General features: G+C 41.2%; 1 protein-coding gene across 2 annotated transcripts in view; it reads right to left on the minus strand.

Annotated features, from left to right (window-relative positions):
* The window catches only part of LOC111862021, a 40676-nt gene extending 26076 nt beyond the window's left edge, over window positions 1–14600 (minus strand). Inside the window, exon 1 of one of the 2 annotated variants that reach the window (XM_023847062.2) lies at window positions 14420–14600. The gene's annotated coding sequence lies outside the window, so the exon portion shown is untranslated. Of the gene's footprint in view, window positions 1–2281; window positions 2415–14419 lie in introns of those variants that run through there. The other variant, XM_023847064.2, reaches the window with a different exon arrangement.
* Between the last annotated feature and the right edge of the window lie 2024 nt (window positions 14601–16624).

The following is a 16624-nucleotide window of genomic DNA, read 5'->3' on the forward strand; positions in this document are numbered from 1 at the left end:
GTTGTGTTAGTGATCTGGATCCTTGTTCTTGGAATGAAGTGCAGAGCCTCCGCCTGCCCAGAGACTCAAAGAACCCGACGATCACCAAGCAACATGTCAATACTTTATTGGCTGGGATGGTACTTGCCTTTGTAATCGCATTTAATCACTTCATAAACACTCGTGCCTTGATTTGCTGTTGTTTTTATTGTCCGTTACATTTAAAGAGTAAAACTGACCACCAACAATAGACGAGCTGCAGTTAACGCAATTTCGAGATATCATAGCTAAGAAACGTTCATGAAAGACCGAGTCAAGGTGACACTAATCCTGCAGCTGCATTACACAATACTTAGTGGTGTATGTAAGCACTGTCATGTGTTGTAGGTGAGATGGAAGTCTGAGTTATTTTAATTGTTCTTTCCAAATATCAGGTCCCGCAACCAAGTAACTGCTGCGTGGAATTCGTTGCGATATATGTACTTCCCTCTAGAAAACCGAAACAAATAATTTAAATCAGAAATTAGCAGACTGACCGGCCGATCGATCGCTCAGCTAACTGACCTAGCGACCGCCTGACTAACTAACTAATAACCTACTAACTGAATGATTATCTAACAAACCGACCGATCGACTGACTACAGAACTAACCGACTAAATAACACACTAACCAACCAATCAACTAATTGAATGGCGATTTAACGAACTAATAGCTCGACACACTGGCTGACTGACCATTAACTGAGTGGCTAATTACCTGACTAACTAACCGACCGACAGATTGACTGACCAACCAAAAAATCAACAGATTTGACTGAACAACTGAGTGACTGACTGATCAACTAAGTGAATAGCTGATTAACTAACCGACTGACCGATCAATTAAATAGATATTTAATTTAACATACTCGTTAACCAAGTAACCAACCTACTGAGTAACTAACCGATCAACTAAATCTGACTATCTGACTAAACAGATAACTGACTCATTGCAAATTGGCGAAGGTAGTCAGGAAAGTAAACATTGTCGGTGGGTATGAAGGGCTATAACCCCTTGTAGTCCGGTGAAACTCAATCGACGTTCCGGAGGAACATATCGCCTCCATTTTCAGGGCCAAATAATAAGGCGAGCAAGAAACCAGCATGAAGCATGCCCTGAAGATGAAGGTGATGTGTTCTTCAGGAAACGTCGGTAGACTTTCATCGAACTACACAGCGTTATATCCTAGAATACATAAAGAAACATTCAAGTAGAAGCTGATTTCTCACTGCGGAGTCCCAGATTTAACCCCAGGACAATGTAACTTTGGTATCGGTTACTCTGCGACTACTTGAATATCCCACGAACGTTCCACACTCGCATAGCGCTATCCCTACCGTCTGCGATACCATATAACCACTGGAGCGCTGCAAGAATTGAAAGAGGCAGGCCCCTGGCGGATGTGTCACGACTCGTTATACAAAAATTATGGGTTTCATACGCAGTTATTGCCCAATAATGTTGGAAAATTTGCAGCATTTCATGATAATGGAATCTGCAATAAACACGAGTTTGTTTCATATGTTTCATACCTCTTCATTTTTCATCTCAAAGTTTGCAACATAAACACAGCTCTCATAAATAGGTCTACGTTCATGCACATATACAGACAGACACAGATACACGTACATAGGACTATATAATTAATTCTATGGCACAGGACTGCTTGAACAATTGAGAGTTATTCCGCTTTTCAAGAAATGCTGTACTTTTATGCAACTTTAAATTTTTCACCTCGGTAACAAAAGCTGGCCATTAAACCCTATCCTGGTAAATAGCAAAATTATCCGTATGCTTAATTAATTAAGAACTACGCCATGAATACTTTCTGTTGGGAGTGGAGATATAGTTCCACAATTCTTGACCTCGACGCTAGATGGGGCGTAAGTGGTCAGCTTGGCGCCCCGGCCGCTTTACCCCAGAGGAAATAACACCGGTACCCATCGACTAAGAGGCTGAATGGGCCCCAGATCCGTTCTGGACGATGTGGGGAAGATAAAATTCTTGACGCTTCTGCCGTCCAGTCGGTGCCTGGGCTTGAAGCTGACCACTCAACTCCAACTAGTACCGAGGTTAAGAAAATGTGGGTCTATACATCCGCTCCCCCACACGCCTTCATAGCATAGTGCTTAATTAGTTAAGCACAGGGACAACTTTACCTTTACCTTTTACATGAAATGCATATCTCGCTTCTGTTATGCGTGAGCCTCGACGTCTCACAACCAAGTGGGCCTCCACGGTCTGTTACAGGGATAGTCTTACCTTGTTACATTTCCCTACCGTCAGATCCTTCTTGATATGAAGACTATAAATACTGAAATTTCTCAATATTCGTTACGGCGGTTCGTAGCACGTCGCGTACTGGTGAGAGCAGTAGACTTTGAAGGACGTTTGAGTGTACAGTGAGTTGTAATTCCTATTTGGTTTCGTATATGTCAGTCTCGTAGAGGTAAGATGATAAATGATACTGAATGGAAAATTCCGCGCCACGTACATGCAGCTCTCCTACTCTCAAGGATTATGCGCTGTAACCTATTAAATCCAGAATTAATCGGATATTTTGGTTCACATGGACTGTAGAGCACTTGCGAAGCCTGTGACATTTAAAGACAAGAAGACAACACGCTCACAAGTTTCAGGGTGTAATGAATTTGGAGAACACGTATTTCCAGATGTGTTCCTTACCAATTTACATACTTTTTTAACCTTAGTGTTTATTTATTGCACATAATCTGGTAATAGAACATTCAATATATAAGCTTACCTCTTCTTCGTCTAATTAAATCTGAAAATCTCTGATTTATGTCTTGTACAGAACAGCTTTTTCAAATAAGTTAAACTCCTTTACTTCCATAATATTCTTTGTGTGCCTTTTGGATATTCTGCTACAATTCATATGACGAGCTATTAAATTAACAGGAAATTGAAAATAACACTAAAGGTCTCATATACGCGAATCACAGTGTTCGAATAGCTTAGGGAACTTGCAGTCTTGAAGACCTCGAACACTGATATCGACGGTTCGAATCCCGTTCAAGACATTAGTACTTACTTACATATGGAGCTGAGCCCTTCTTGAGGAGAAGCCAAATCTGCAGCTACTCAAGAATTTCCCAGCATTTTATGGAACCCGAAGGTTCATTACCGTGTTCACAAGAGCCCTCCACCGGTCCCTATCCTGAGCCAGCTCAATCCAGTCCATCCCATCCTATCTCTCTAAGATCCATTTTAATATTGTCCACCCACCTACGCTTTGGTCTTCCCAGTAGTCTCTTTCTTTCTGGCTTTCCCACCAGTATCCTATATGCATTCCTCGTCTCCCCCATTCTTGCTACATGCCCTGCTACAGACTAATCTGCCGCTTGGGGTACTCTGTCAGAGGTCTAAAAGAATTAACACTTTCAAAATTAATTCTGAATTAGGATGTGCTAGAGAGACAAAAATTGAAGGAGAAGGAGGAGAAGGAGAATGAAGAGGAGGAGTAGGAGGAGGAGGAGGAACAGAAGAACTAATATCTCTTACTACTGATTCCAGAGGAAACGATTTGTTCTTATAAAAAAGGACAACACCATTTAGAATGAAAGAATTCAGCCAACTGCTTAAGAGTCTGTTGTAATAAGCGATAATGAATCTCAAGCATATTTAAGCAGTAACATTGTTGCCATTCCAGCATAACCTGTACACAGTCTCACTGACCGAGAATATGTCCGGAAAGAGTTTGTAACTGATTACACTGCAATGAATGTACAAAACAGAGCTAAAACTTTCATACGCCAAGCGGTGAAAGCTGTAACATCCGTGAGTGAAATTATGGACTTCTGGTGCACACTCTGTCGTGTCAAAAGCACTGGATGTACTGCTGTTTCCATATCCAGATCTTGGAAGGCGGAGCTTTAAAAGAATATACCTGTTATCACGTACTTAAAATATAATCTTTTTTTATTGCTAGTGGGGTGGGACTAAGTCCCTTGTACTGCGGCCAATTCTGGCCTATTGTACCAGCCCCCAGATGATAAGTGAGGGTGATTGTGGAGCAATTTATGGAATGAAGATTGGCAGGGGAAACCGAAGTACTCGGAGAAAACCTGCCCCAGCGCCACTTTGTCCACCACAAATCCCACTTGACCAGACCCGGGATCAAACACGGGCCGCCGCTGTGGGAAGTCAGCGACTAACCGCTTCAGCTATGGCGCGGCCAAAACTATAATCTTCATTATTCGGTAGTTTCACCGCGCTGAATCAACTGCTGACCCTAACGTTGAATGGAATGTTCTAGGATAAGAATAGGTAACGTGCCTGAAGCGGTGTTGATGGCCTATATTTTTAGTAGATTTTCCTTCCCAGAGAAAATAAATATCCTTATCAAATCACCGTGTTGTGTGTGATATGTGTGTCCCCCCATTGCAATTTTGATCCAAACTGACCTTTCTTCACGAAATCTAGAACGAACGCTATGTCATTGAAGGTCACCCATGTAATATTCCCTGCAAGCATTAATAACGTCATAGCAACGACGTGGGTGTATCTGTGAAGTGCTAGAATAGCGCCGCTTAAATTAAGGTCCAAAATTACTTACGGTAATAGAGCTTTAAAAATGCAAACACCCCTGGATATTTTCGACTGGTGTCTCAGTATTATAGCCACCTGCTCACGCTGGTACCTCGCTCGAGGATTTTTCTACCCTGAATATTGTGGTGATACGTTCCTTCGAAACGTCAGTTCATCCGAGATCATACAAGGCGCCACATCCCAGAAGACGGCATTATTCATAGTCACCGCTGTGAAGACCTCAAATCCTACAAGTACTGAATTCTTCATAAATAATAATAATAATAAATCTGAAGGACTATAAATCCATGAAATAGAAACGTAGGATTTATTAGTTCTCTGCCAGAATCCGTTGTATTATATCATGTCGGTACGTACACATACTCGTATACGGTGTATTGCTGCTTACCGGAGATTTTTAACCTATCAGTCTTCAAAGCGAAGGTAAAGGCAACTGAAGATGTATCTGTGCTTTATTAATTAACCACGCCATGAAGGCATAGGGAAGTGAAGGTATAGCTCCATCACTGTTAACCTCGGCACCAGATGGAGGTGAGTGGCCAGCTTCACGCTCCCACCGCTTTATCTCAGGGGAAGTAAATTTTGGTACTCATTTTATAGGAGAATGGGTGGACCCCATAGCCGGTATGGGCTCAATGAGGAAAAGAAAAGTCCCCTGCCTCTGTTGGGAATCGAATTCTGTTCCTCGGTCCTCACAGGCGGTAACCAGTGGCCCTGTCTGATTTTGGTTAGTAATTGTACGACCTGTGAACCATATTATTGAGTTTCGGCAGTCTTACGTGTAGCGATATCGGTGGCTGAAATTTCGTTGTAAATTTCGTTATAATTTCTTCTCCATCACATTACTTCGTTCGTTTCCAGTCGCTAGAAGTACAGTAATTCTACCAACAAAATAAGACACTCTGGAGCCGACATAGCTTCAGATTACGTTCTGGACGGCCGGGGTTCTATTCCAGGCAGAAGTAAGAGATTTTCCTCTACTACACAGCATTCAGACCGGCTCTGGGACTCACCCAGCCTCCTGTACAATGGGTACTGGGGACTGCTTCACGGAGCTAAAGCGACAGGGACGTGAAGCTGACCACTCACTTCCATCTAGTGCCGAGGTCAAGAACCGTGAATATATACCTCCACCCTTCCATATATATATATATATATTCATGGCGCATAATTAATAAGCATAGGGGTGACCTTTTTAGCCTACTTTCCTAAAGTGGGCTTATGCGTTCTCCTTCCTGTCTGTGTCTCTGTATCCCCCTCCCCCAACTTTTGAATGCCTGAACCAATCTTTATGAAACTTGAAACCTGGGCCCATCTCAACTGAGTATTTCATAAATGCCTCTCATCAGTCTGTGTGTCCGTATGTATATGTTGCTAGGCAACGGCTCGGCAAAAGCCTTACCGTGGGAACGAATATACACGCAGCAACAGAAGAGTTGTTGGACGCGTCTTTTTGTATGCTGTCCGTCTCGTATCAAAGCAAAGTAGGCAGTTAATTCTTCCCAAAACTTCTTGTTACCTTCTAGGAGAGAATAAGAATCTTGATCATGGATCTCGAGGAGACCGAAGCCAGAAATTAATGTGCTGGCGAAGGCCAGCAGCAATTTAACTGACCAACCAGTCGAAAATACCTCGATGTTATCTTCGACAAAAGGATTACATGAAGATTGCATATAGAAATAATCAAAATCAAGGTCTTCAGATCATTTATTAGAGTCTGTGCTCTATTCAAATTTGAGCGATTGAGCGCTGACATTAAAGTAGCACTCCATAAAGCACTAGTTAGACGAGTAATGACTTATGTTTGCCCCGTCAGGGAATTTACGGTACATACCCACCTTTTGAAATCGTAGCGCTTGCAGAAGAAGGTTCTCCGAACTCCTGGTAAATTCCATTGTGCACACCGTATCGCGGGTTGCATGTGGATGTCCATGTACCTCATACTCATGATTACATAACGAATTTGTGCAGGCAACAGGCAGAGGTCGTACAAAATCATGGAAATGTTAGCAATATCGAGAAAGGTGAAGCCCGACACAGCTTGGTGGCGGTCAAGCGTAAGATCGTTCAAGTGACAAAGTAGACGTTGTAACGTGAGCTACACGAGTTAGGGCGTGATCTACTATGCCAAGCCTAGGCTGACAGAGGCCTTGCATATATTATACATACATACGAGAGTTATTCGAAAAGTAACCTCCGTTTAAAGCGGCCTCCGTAGTCTAGGGGTAACGTTCCCACCTCATGACTCAAGTTACGTGGAATTTTTAAGGGCGGAAAAATTCAGGAAACAAGTCCTCCGGGAGGGACTTTAAGCCGTGGGTCCCGTGTCCTAGATTTACGGCACATAAAAGATCCTCATGTCTCTAGGAGACCTCTGAGCAAAATTAGGCAACAATTTTCCGCCCAAGTAGTTTCCAATGCCTCTGGTAGATGGGGGAAATATCAGGTACCGATGGCCGACCTCGTTGGCTGAACGGGGCTGATAGCACGCACCAGTACCGGTAGGGTATGGCGACAGTAGAAATTAAAGGGGGACGCACAATGGACCAATAACTGGTCTAAGTGCATGGGGAAACCCACCCCCTCTAATAATAATAATAATAATAATAATAATAATAACCTCCGTTTATATTAGGCAACTGATGTAGTAGGGGGGGAGAGCTCGCGCACGCGAAGAAGAGCCACAAGACTCACTGCCTTGTAAACCATCACATAACTGGTTCCCTAATATTTGTTCTTGTCTCTACAAAGTTGTGATGTGTCCTGCAATTAATAATCCCGCCAGCTACGTTATCCTCTTTCTTCACGCCAAAAAAAATTAACGCCGCGGAAATCTATCGAGAATTTTGCGCGGTTTACTGCCGAAGTATAATGAGTGGAGGAACAGTAAGGCAACGGTGTACAATGTTCAAAGATGGACAGGTGAGCAGATGTTCACGATCAAGAGCGAAGTGACCGTCTCTCTGTAGTGAGTGATAATCTTATTCAAAGCGTTGACCAAACAGTTTGTGAAAGACGGCGCTTCACAATTTCAGAACTTTCATATGAATTTCCACAAATGTCATTCACTATCCTCTGCGAGATTATCACAGTTAGGCTGGGTTATCACAAGTTTCGCGCAAGATGGATTCAAGGATGGCGATGAATTTCTCAGTCACATCGTACGAGTAACAGATGATGGAACCTGGATTTTATTTGTGAAAGTTGAAAACAAAGAGCAGTCTAAACTGTGACTTTACACATGTTCACCAAACTAGCTGAAGAAGTTCAAAAAACGATATCTGCCTGCCAGAAAGTTGATGGCAACTGTTTTCTGGGGCAGGAAAGGAGTGCTGATGGTGGAATTCATGCAACAGGGGACAACAAAGACATGACAAGTGTATTGCGAAACACTTAAAAACTGCGTAGGTCCGACCATTCAAAACAGATGGCGTGTAATGCTGACATACGGTGTAGTACTCCTCCATGACAATGCGCTTCCGCATACAGCTGTTCGCATTCAAGTAGTGCTGGAACATTTCAACTGGGAGTTGTTTACCTATCTTAAGAACTGGGTGAGATCACAGCATTTCAACAGTAATGAGGAGTTAATGGTTGCTCTCCAAACGTGACTGGGCTCACAGGCGGAAGACTCCTTTGACACAGCCATGCAGAAACTTATTCCCCGAAACGATAAGTGCCTCAATTCGGGCGGTGACCACGTTGATAATTAGCTTAAGTATGTACGTATTTTTGGTATATACCGTGATAAATTTTTTTCTCATTGCTTGTTTTGTTAACAGCTAACCAGAATTTGCTTTCTGAATATCCCTCTTATTATAAGAGCTGACTTCAAATTGACTTTGCTGGAATTATTTCATAATTTTTCCGTAATGAAAATTTAAAGCGCAGAATCATGACTGATTAGTCTATTGTCCTGAATGTAATAAGTGATAAGCCTAAAGAAGTTATGGAAAAATAGAAAATAGAATTAGCACAGCCAGTGCACCGTAGATTTTAACGTACTCAGTGAACTGCATATGTGTGCTTGTGTGACACTTAAGTTCTTTAAGACAGAATAAAATATCAAAGTGCTGTAAAGAGCTTAACAAATGCCCTTGCCTTTATTACTCTTTCGTGTTCATAGTAGATTTCGATTATATGACCTGTGCCATCTGTTGCTCGTGATTTGCGAGAAAACACGATGCAGGTGTTCATGGTGGGTGTATTAATAGAGACGAAGTTGTCGTATAAATACTAAACAACAGATGGCACTCCAACTTCAAGGACTCTTTCCTTCTTCTGCTGTTACGCATAAGACCTCTGATTTTCTAAAATTCAGAGTTGGCTTCCCAGACCGTGAAGTTTTTGGACAATCGTTAGAATGCCGGTGCAAAGGAACAGCTCATTTGAATACCTGAACATTACTTGGTTACACCAATATGATGTACTGTCCATTGTCTGATGTATACATCTATTTCATACAGATCTCCCTGTCGTCTCGGAAGTTAACTGTACCCCCGTCATTAACCAAGAGCTGTCACTGGATACACAAGCACACACATGGAGTCCATGTATATATATAATTAGTGACGACGGTTGGGATCGAACCTAGTGCCTTGGCTGCACGAGTGTCTAGTATTTAGCTTGCTGTCTTTGCATTCAGAATCTTCCTGATGACATTCTGACTGCAATGCTTTTATTTGGTTTATTGTGCTTTTACAAAATGTCCAAATTTATTTGAATGGCATGTTCTGTTACATATTGCGGTCGCTAATATACCGTTGAAGGTTGAAACAATTACTCATTTTTCTGCTAATACAACAGAAAGAACTCGAGTTATTAGAAATATTTTCTGCTGGATAATCGCAAATAATGGCATTACTGGGAATGTGCAGCTTAGGATACATTTCTGAGTATAACATACAGCATTTTTAGTCTACTTTCTTTACTTTGGAAAAGAAAAAGTAGGCTTATGTGTCACCATGCTGTCTCTGTGCCTTGTGTTTGTGTATTCCCCACTATGAACTTTTAAGTGAATGAACAAAAGTTTATGAATCCTGGTATGTATATCATGGCACCTGAGCCAATCTCATCGGCATGCTTCATAAATCCCTCCCATCAGGCTGTCTCTGCATGCATATGCTTTATCGTTGCTAGACAACGGCTCGGTAAAAACGTTACTGCGGCAATGAATACTCACTCAACAATAGAAGAATTGTTCGGCCCGTCATTTTCTATGCGGTCCCTTTCGTGTCAAAGGAAAATAGTCCATTAGTTCCTTCCAAACATCTTGTTATTAATGCTAATACAGTGCATTATAACCATGTGAACATTACAAGATATAAAACTTAAAATATTTAACTTTCAATGAACTTGCAACAACCGTTTTTATTTCATGACAAGAAGAAAAACGTATGTTTCAGTCCTTTAATATTTTCGGTCAAAATTTTCACGTATGTCTGCAAGTTTTGTTTTCAATGACGATGGACAAATATCACGCAAACTGGAACACGCAAAATTATCAGAATTTCTGGGCTAGACGCCTAAGATATATTAGGATAGTTGATTTGATGAATTTTGGATAGACGGTCGAAGATTGATTCGTGCTGAGAACTGAGGAAGAGTTTCGTCCCCTTCACGACTCAGCTGAATGCCTGTCAGACACCAAATCGCTCAACGATCTCTCCGATCCTTGGTTCTTATCCGACAGATTTAATTTACTTCTATGAGTACGAACACGTCACCGCGTCGGCAGGCGACTGTCTTCCATGTGATATCGATGTCTTGGTCACGTGTAATTGCCGTGACATGATGGAGTGAATGTACTCAGTTGTTGTAGAGTCGGAAAATACGTACCGAAGTGTAACTGTGCGGAGAAAGGTTTTAGAAGCGTACATCATACAAACTGCACGGTGTGAATATTTGCTTCCATGTTGAGTAGGCGTTACAAATATTTTCCAATTGCGGGTTTTTGTGATTTTTCATAATCCTCTAACTCAGTTGAGGAGAGTTCTTCTTGCGAAGCAAATATTCTCTTATGTAGTCAATAAATTCGCCATATTTGTGGAACCCGAATTTTATTTGCCGTATTGACAAGAGCCAGCCACTGGTCCATGTTTTTTTTTAGTTGTTTAATGACGCTGTCACTGTCGAGGCAACAATTGTGTCGATGATAGGATGACCAATGAATGTGGAGGAGATGGTGGAAAGAAAATTGGCATGGGAAACCGAAGTGCTACGAGAAAACCTGCCTCAGTTCCACTTCGCCCACCACAAATCTCACATGACCTGACCTGGGATGGAACCCGGGTTGCCATTGTTGGAAGCTGGAGTCTAACCGGCACTGCCTCTGGCCTCTGTTATGAGCCAGATGGGTCAAGTACACGTCGTCATATCATGTGTCTTTAAGATATATTTTAATATTGTTCTCCCATTTATGCCCAGGTCTGCAAGTGGTCTCTTTCAGGGTGGCCAAATAAAATTTTGTAGACATTTGGCATCCCCCCCTTGCATGTTTCTTGCCACTCTCATATTATCCTTCTTGAACTATCATCGTAATGCTAAATGGTGAAAAGTATTAATTACAAAGTTCCCCGTTGTGTATAAACGTGTTATAGAGTACACTTGCCTCATTTCCACTCTCCTCCATGGCACTGCTTTACTTCAACTTTGTCCAGGCAGATAGCTGCTGTTCAACTTTTAAACGCATATTTCCCCGCAGCAGCTGATAGGAGCAGCACAAAGTCTGTGCCGTGAACCACGAATAAGAGTTAAAAAAAGAAGGAAGACAGGTATTTAAAAAATGTGAATCAAGATGTAAGACAAAGGTGCCCATTAGCGCACAGTTTGCTAATATACACAGAGAGGAAGTCATAAGAAAATGGCAGATTTAACGGAAAGATAAATTTGATATAAATAATACTGAGTTTAGTACCATCCTTTTCGTTGATGATCAGGTGATCATATCTAGTTCCGTAGATAATTTGCAGAACGTCATAAAAAAGAAATATTGTAACAATTGTAACACGAAAATATTCATAAATAAAACAGCCCCATAAGAAATAAAATTCCATTGGATGAATGAATTGTTTAACAAGTTTTACTTTTAATTATTTAGGTTTTCATATCGGTTCTGATAAAGAAATAGGCATCATTGTAAAATTATATAGATTTCAGAAAATATGTGTCATAGTGGGGGCTCGCGGTAGAGTAGTTGGTTGGGGCACTATGCTACAAGCCGGAAGGTCGCGGGTTCGAGTCTCGATGAGGTGGATTTCTTTAATTTACCTAATCCTTCCAGCCGCACTATGGCCCAGCCTTTAACATAAATGAGTATCAGGAATCTTCCTGGTGGGGTAAATGGTGGCCGGCGCGTAAGGCTGGCAAGCTTGCCGCCATCTATAAGCCGATTTTCTAGACAAAATGTTGGAGCCTCGACGTCTCACCACCCTATGGACCTTCACGGCCTGTTACAGGGATAGTTTACATGTGGCATAATTACTAGGACTTTAGTCGGTATCGACAGGAAAGAGACGCTAATCAAATTCTATAAAACTATGAAAATACCAACTCTTCTTTATGAATGTGAGCGATGGGCGCTCGCAGGACGAAAAGAAAGTAGATCGGAGGCCGCGGAAATGCACTTGCTGAGAACTACGTCAGGATACCGATTGATTAATCACAGACGTAATGAAGGTATAAGGGAATTACAAATTGATGACATAAAGTATAGAATTAAAGGTTATTAAATTATATGAGACAAACTCCGTCTTAAGTGCAACAATTTAATTGTAGTTCTTTCTTCTTCCCTTCCTCCACACTACATGTTTCGGCCCTAAATGGCCATCATCAGGTGTGTATTCTTACGTAGCTGCTACACTGCCCGTAGTTTAAAATTTAAATTTTAAATGATGGAAATTTAGGGCCGAAACATGTAGTGTGGAGGAAGGGAAGAAGAAAGAACTACAATTAAATTTTTGCACTTAAGACGGAGTTTGTCTCATATATATTGTGTGAGTGTAACAGGATGCTTAAATATAATATTATTAAATGAAATGGATAAAACACCTAGAAAAAACGGAGAAAATATATTTCTTCAATTATTCTCAAACTACAATCGTAGAGGCAGAAGAGACCAAGGACACCCATGTGGAAGACTGAGAGAACATTCTTTTAATTTAATAGTCATACTCTTAAACCTTGAAGCCGGAACAGGCTGTCTGGAGGAGCCCAAACCTTCTTACTGAAGATGATTAATGAACATCTAAATTGATTTGCTCACGGATCAAAATTCTATATTATTTATTTATGCCATCTCCAACCTGACGTCATGAAGTTATGAAAAAAAATGTGTCACTCACGCGGCAGCCATGCTTTAAAATTATAAAAACGATTGCTAAAAGTGGTCCATATATATTTTTAAAAAATTATCACCTCACAAATTTGTGAAACGCTAAGTTGATGTTTTGGTCGGTGGTCTGCAATTTGATTTTCCCGACCTAAGAAGTTTTAAAAGATATTTGGGTGGGTCATGGGTTTTCTCCTCCGTTTTATGAAGATAACTCATTAATTCATAGGTTCATTAAGCCCTCAACACATACACGTTCACATATACACCATGGCATGTAAACAGACAGATATGACACTCGTTAAAAAAGCATATCAGTATGTACGCGGGCGAATACCCGTTGTATATATATGTACTTGCTTCCTTATGCAAGCCATAAAGAATATTTAAATTCCACGTTGTGGCACTGTGTTAACCCATTATCTTGGTAATTACTGAGTTATTGCTCCTTATGTTGTAAAATAATTTTGAGTTTTATCATTTTACTCTCATGTCCATAGATATTAACATTTTTTTCATAACTTCGCTGGTAAAATGAAATCATCCTCTTTTTATTTCAGCCTGCTAGGGGATTAATTATGAATTCTGTCTATGAGCAAGAACAAATGCAGACCTACCACAAGTCTAACACTGACCGTGTGTCGGAGTACCCTCATTCTCTTACCAAGGTTAAGAAACTGCTTATGTAGAAGACGAACTTGCAGAAAACATTGCAACAAAAACTATATAAAATCCCGAGTGTCCTTTCTAACAACAATTTTAGATACATTTTCGTTCTGTATTCACACGCGGCACTGTATCCTACAACGACATGCTGCAGTCACAGCAAAAAATTGACTGATAGAGCTAAGCAAAGAGGAAATTATACTTTCATCTATTCTGCATCTAAGATATCAGAATCATTAGTGTGTTTACCTGCATGAACATAATACAATTTGCATTGTCATCCATCGGTCTCTAAAGCCTCTGGTCTTCATAATTTACATGGCTTTCTGCAGTCCCTGTTCAGACTAATGAAACAGCTTCTCGAAATATTTAATGCAACCTCTTCATCGGAATGTCTATCCAGTGCGCACTATAATATTCCCCATAATAATATACACCCTTAATTATAAGTATGGTGACATGACTTTTGTAGAGGTGTGCGGATAAGCTAATGCATCTGGATCTAATACGACAGAAATAGGAACACCGATACCTCATGTATCATAAATTGAGGACATAATATTAAAGATTTTTACAAGGGCCACTGCTTCCACTTAATTTCTGTAGGAACAGTTTTGCGGTTTCTTGTTTATCAGAGTGATTAGGAACTATTGCAGTTCCGTTGAAATAACAGTCATACCAAAGGAGATTATGAAGTATTTGCTGAACTTCAGAGTATTTTTTCTAATTCCTTTATATGAAGGTAGATACATTTTCCCCTCCAAATTCTTACAAGACGCTATGACCTACACAAAAGCAGAAACACGTAATATCTACTATTGCACAATTTACAATACCTTGAAAATTCCCTATGGAGAATTTCTGCTTGCAGTTTAGAACAGAACCAGAGAAGAGAATGGGACTTCAATGTGACACTTTTTGAAGATTGGAAACACACTTGTGGTATTTCACACATCCGACGAAACCCTAGGAGTAGCGACGACCTCATCACCTTCTCACGACTGACTATTTCTATAACAGCTTCCCTGTCTCTTCAATGTGACGTCAAGGCTTGTCTCAGGCTCGAATCTTGGCAAGTTGTGGCACCGCCATCCCAACGCAATTCATATCGCACTGCCACAACTTGCTCTGTAGAAGACGTCTTGATTAATATTTTTCAGAATCAGATCCTCAGCGAGTAAATTGGTAAGAGTGGCATCTTTCAGTAGGGCTCAAATTGAGTTACTTCCCGCAGAATTTAGAACTCAGGCTTAGCTCTTTACACTACTTCACTTGAGTTTCAAAACTAAACTAACTCAATATGTGTAGCTTCAGCTTTCAGGGTTTAGTCTCATCGTATGTTGAAACTGTTCCAATGTTTCGATGTGCAATACGGTCGCCATCTTCATGAATAATGTGAGGCGGAAGAAGGAAGTGGATCGACATGCAGGTCACGCAGTAGGAGTAAGCCTAATCGTGTTGCTGTCCAATGGGAAGAGGCTTTAGATTGGAGGAGAGGAAGTGAGGTCAGACTTTACTCAGTTTGTAAGCCTGTCCGTCTTCATGGATGAAATTATGGGGCTGTTTGACTATTTCGATGGCTTTACCACGAGGTCCAAACTCATTTGACGTCATTGCGCTCCACAGCCCTACACTCACTTCCATTGCGAGACCTACATCTCCGTCCATTTCCTCCTTCCCTCTCACAATCTCCCTGAAGATGGCTACTGCCGTATGAGTCGAAACGTTGGAACAGTTTCACCATACGACGCGGCCAACCCCCAAGAGCCGAAGTAAGACATTACATCCAGATCGTGAAAGCCTCTGGACAAGAATAATTCCCTAAAGCAGAGTCCTGCAGAAGCTAAGAGTCTCTCAGTTGATCAAGCAATTCCGCTCCTTTTATGATATCGTAAGGTTTATTACTGTATTCACAGGAGCCCTCCATCATTCACAGGAGCCCTCCAGAAGAATCCAGTCCACAGCCTCACATCAGTTTTCACTTAAGGGCCTGTCCTCTCGTCTACGTCTACATCTCTCAAATGGCTCTTTATTTCAGGCTTTCCTTCCAAAATGTTGTATGTAATTTCTCATTTCTGCTCTGTGTGCTGCAGGCCCCACCCATCTTATCCTCCATTTTATCACACAAATAACATCTAAAATTTTCTGATGATGGTACGCAGATGCGGACGTAGGGAGTAACTCTATCGATTGAGCCCAACTAAGTAGGCTTTCACCTGAGGACAGAGACAGAGTCCAGTCTCCAAAATGTCCTTTTTAATTAGAAAGATGACTTTGGATAATTTCCGAAAAGTTACTAACTGTAGAAATAATATCTAAATAAAACTGTAGGTGGTGACAGAGAGCCCTTCAGATCTGAGCCCTTAACATTTCGTACAGAGTAAGTCAACAAGAGCAGTAATTGAGTGCTCCTAAGGAGGAAGAGTGAGAGAAGACAAAATTATTTCTGAGAAAACCAGAAATAACGATTTTCTATAACGCAAGTGTGGGTAGTGTCTCTTCATGCAAATGCCAATCCTCATAACATTACTCACTTACTCACTCATGGAGCTGAGACCTTCTTGAGAAGTTGCCAATTGTGCAGCTACTCGAGAACTTCCCAGAATTTTATGGAATCCGAAGGTTCGTTACCATAATAGACTTGAAAGGATTCTGACGATGGTGTATGCTGTACAGAACTGTTAGGCTTATTTTGGACTCCATCCAGCGTCTGGTCTATAGAAAACAAAAAACCACAACGTTTCGGAGACTGGATCTGTCTCCGTCCTCAGGTGGATGGTTCAGGATAAACCTACTCAGTTGGGCCTGTTAGAAAGATCTAGTCTCAGTCACTGGACCGTGTTCACAAGAGCTTTCCACTGGTCACTATCCTTAACCAGATCAATCCAGTCAGTACTATCCCATTCTATCTCTCTAAGATCCATTATAATATTGTCCACCCGCCAACGCCTTGGTCTTCCCAGTGGTCTCTTTCCTTCTGGCTTCCCCACCAATATCCTATATACATTCCTCATCTACCCAATTCGTGCTACATGCCCTGC

Source organism: Cryptotermes secundus, unplaced genomic scaffold, assembly GCF_002891405.2.
Source record: "Cryptotermes secundus unplaced genomic scaffold, Csec_1.0 scaffold181, whole genome shotgun sequence".
Lineage (NCBI taxonomy): Eukaryota > Metazoa > Arthropoda > Insecta > Blattodea > Kalotermitidae > Cryptotermes > Cryptotermes secundus.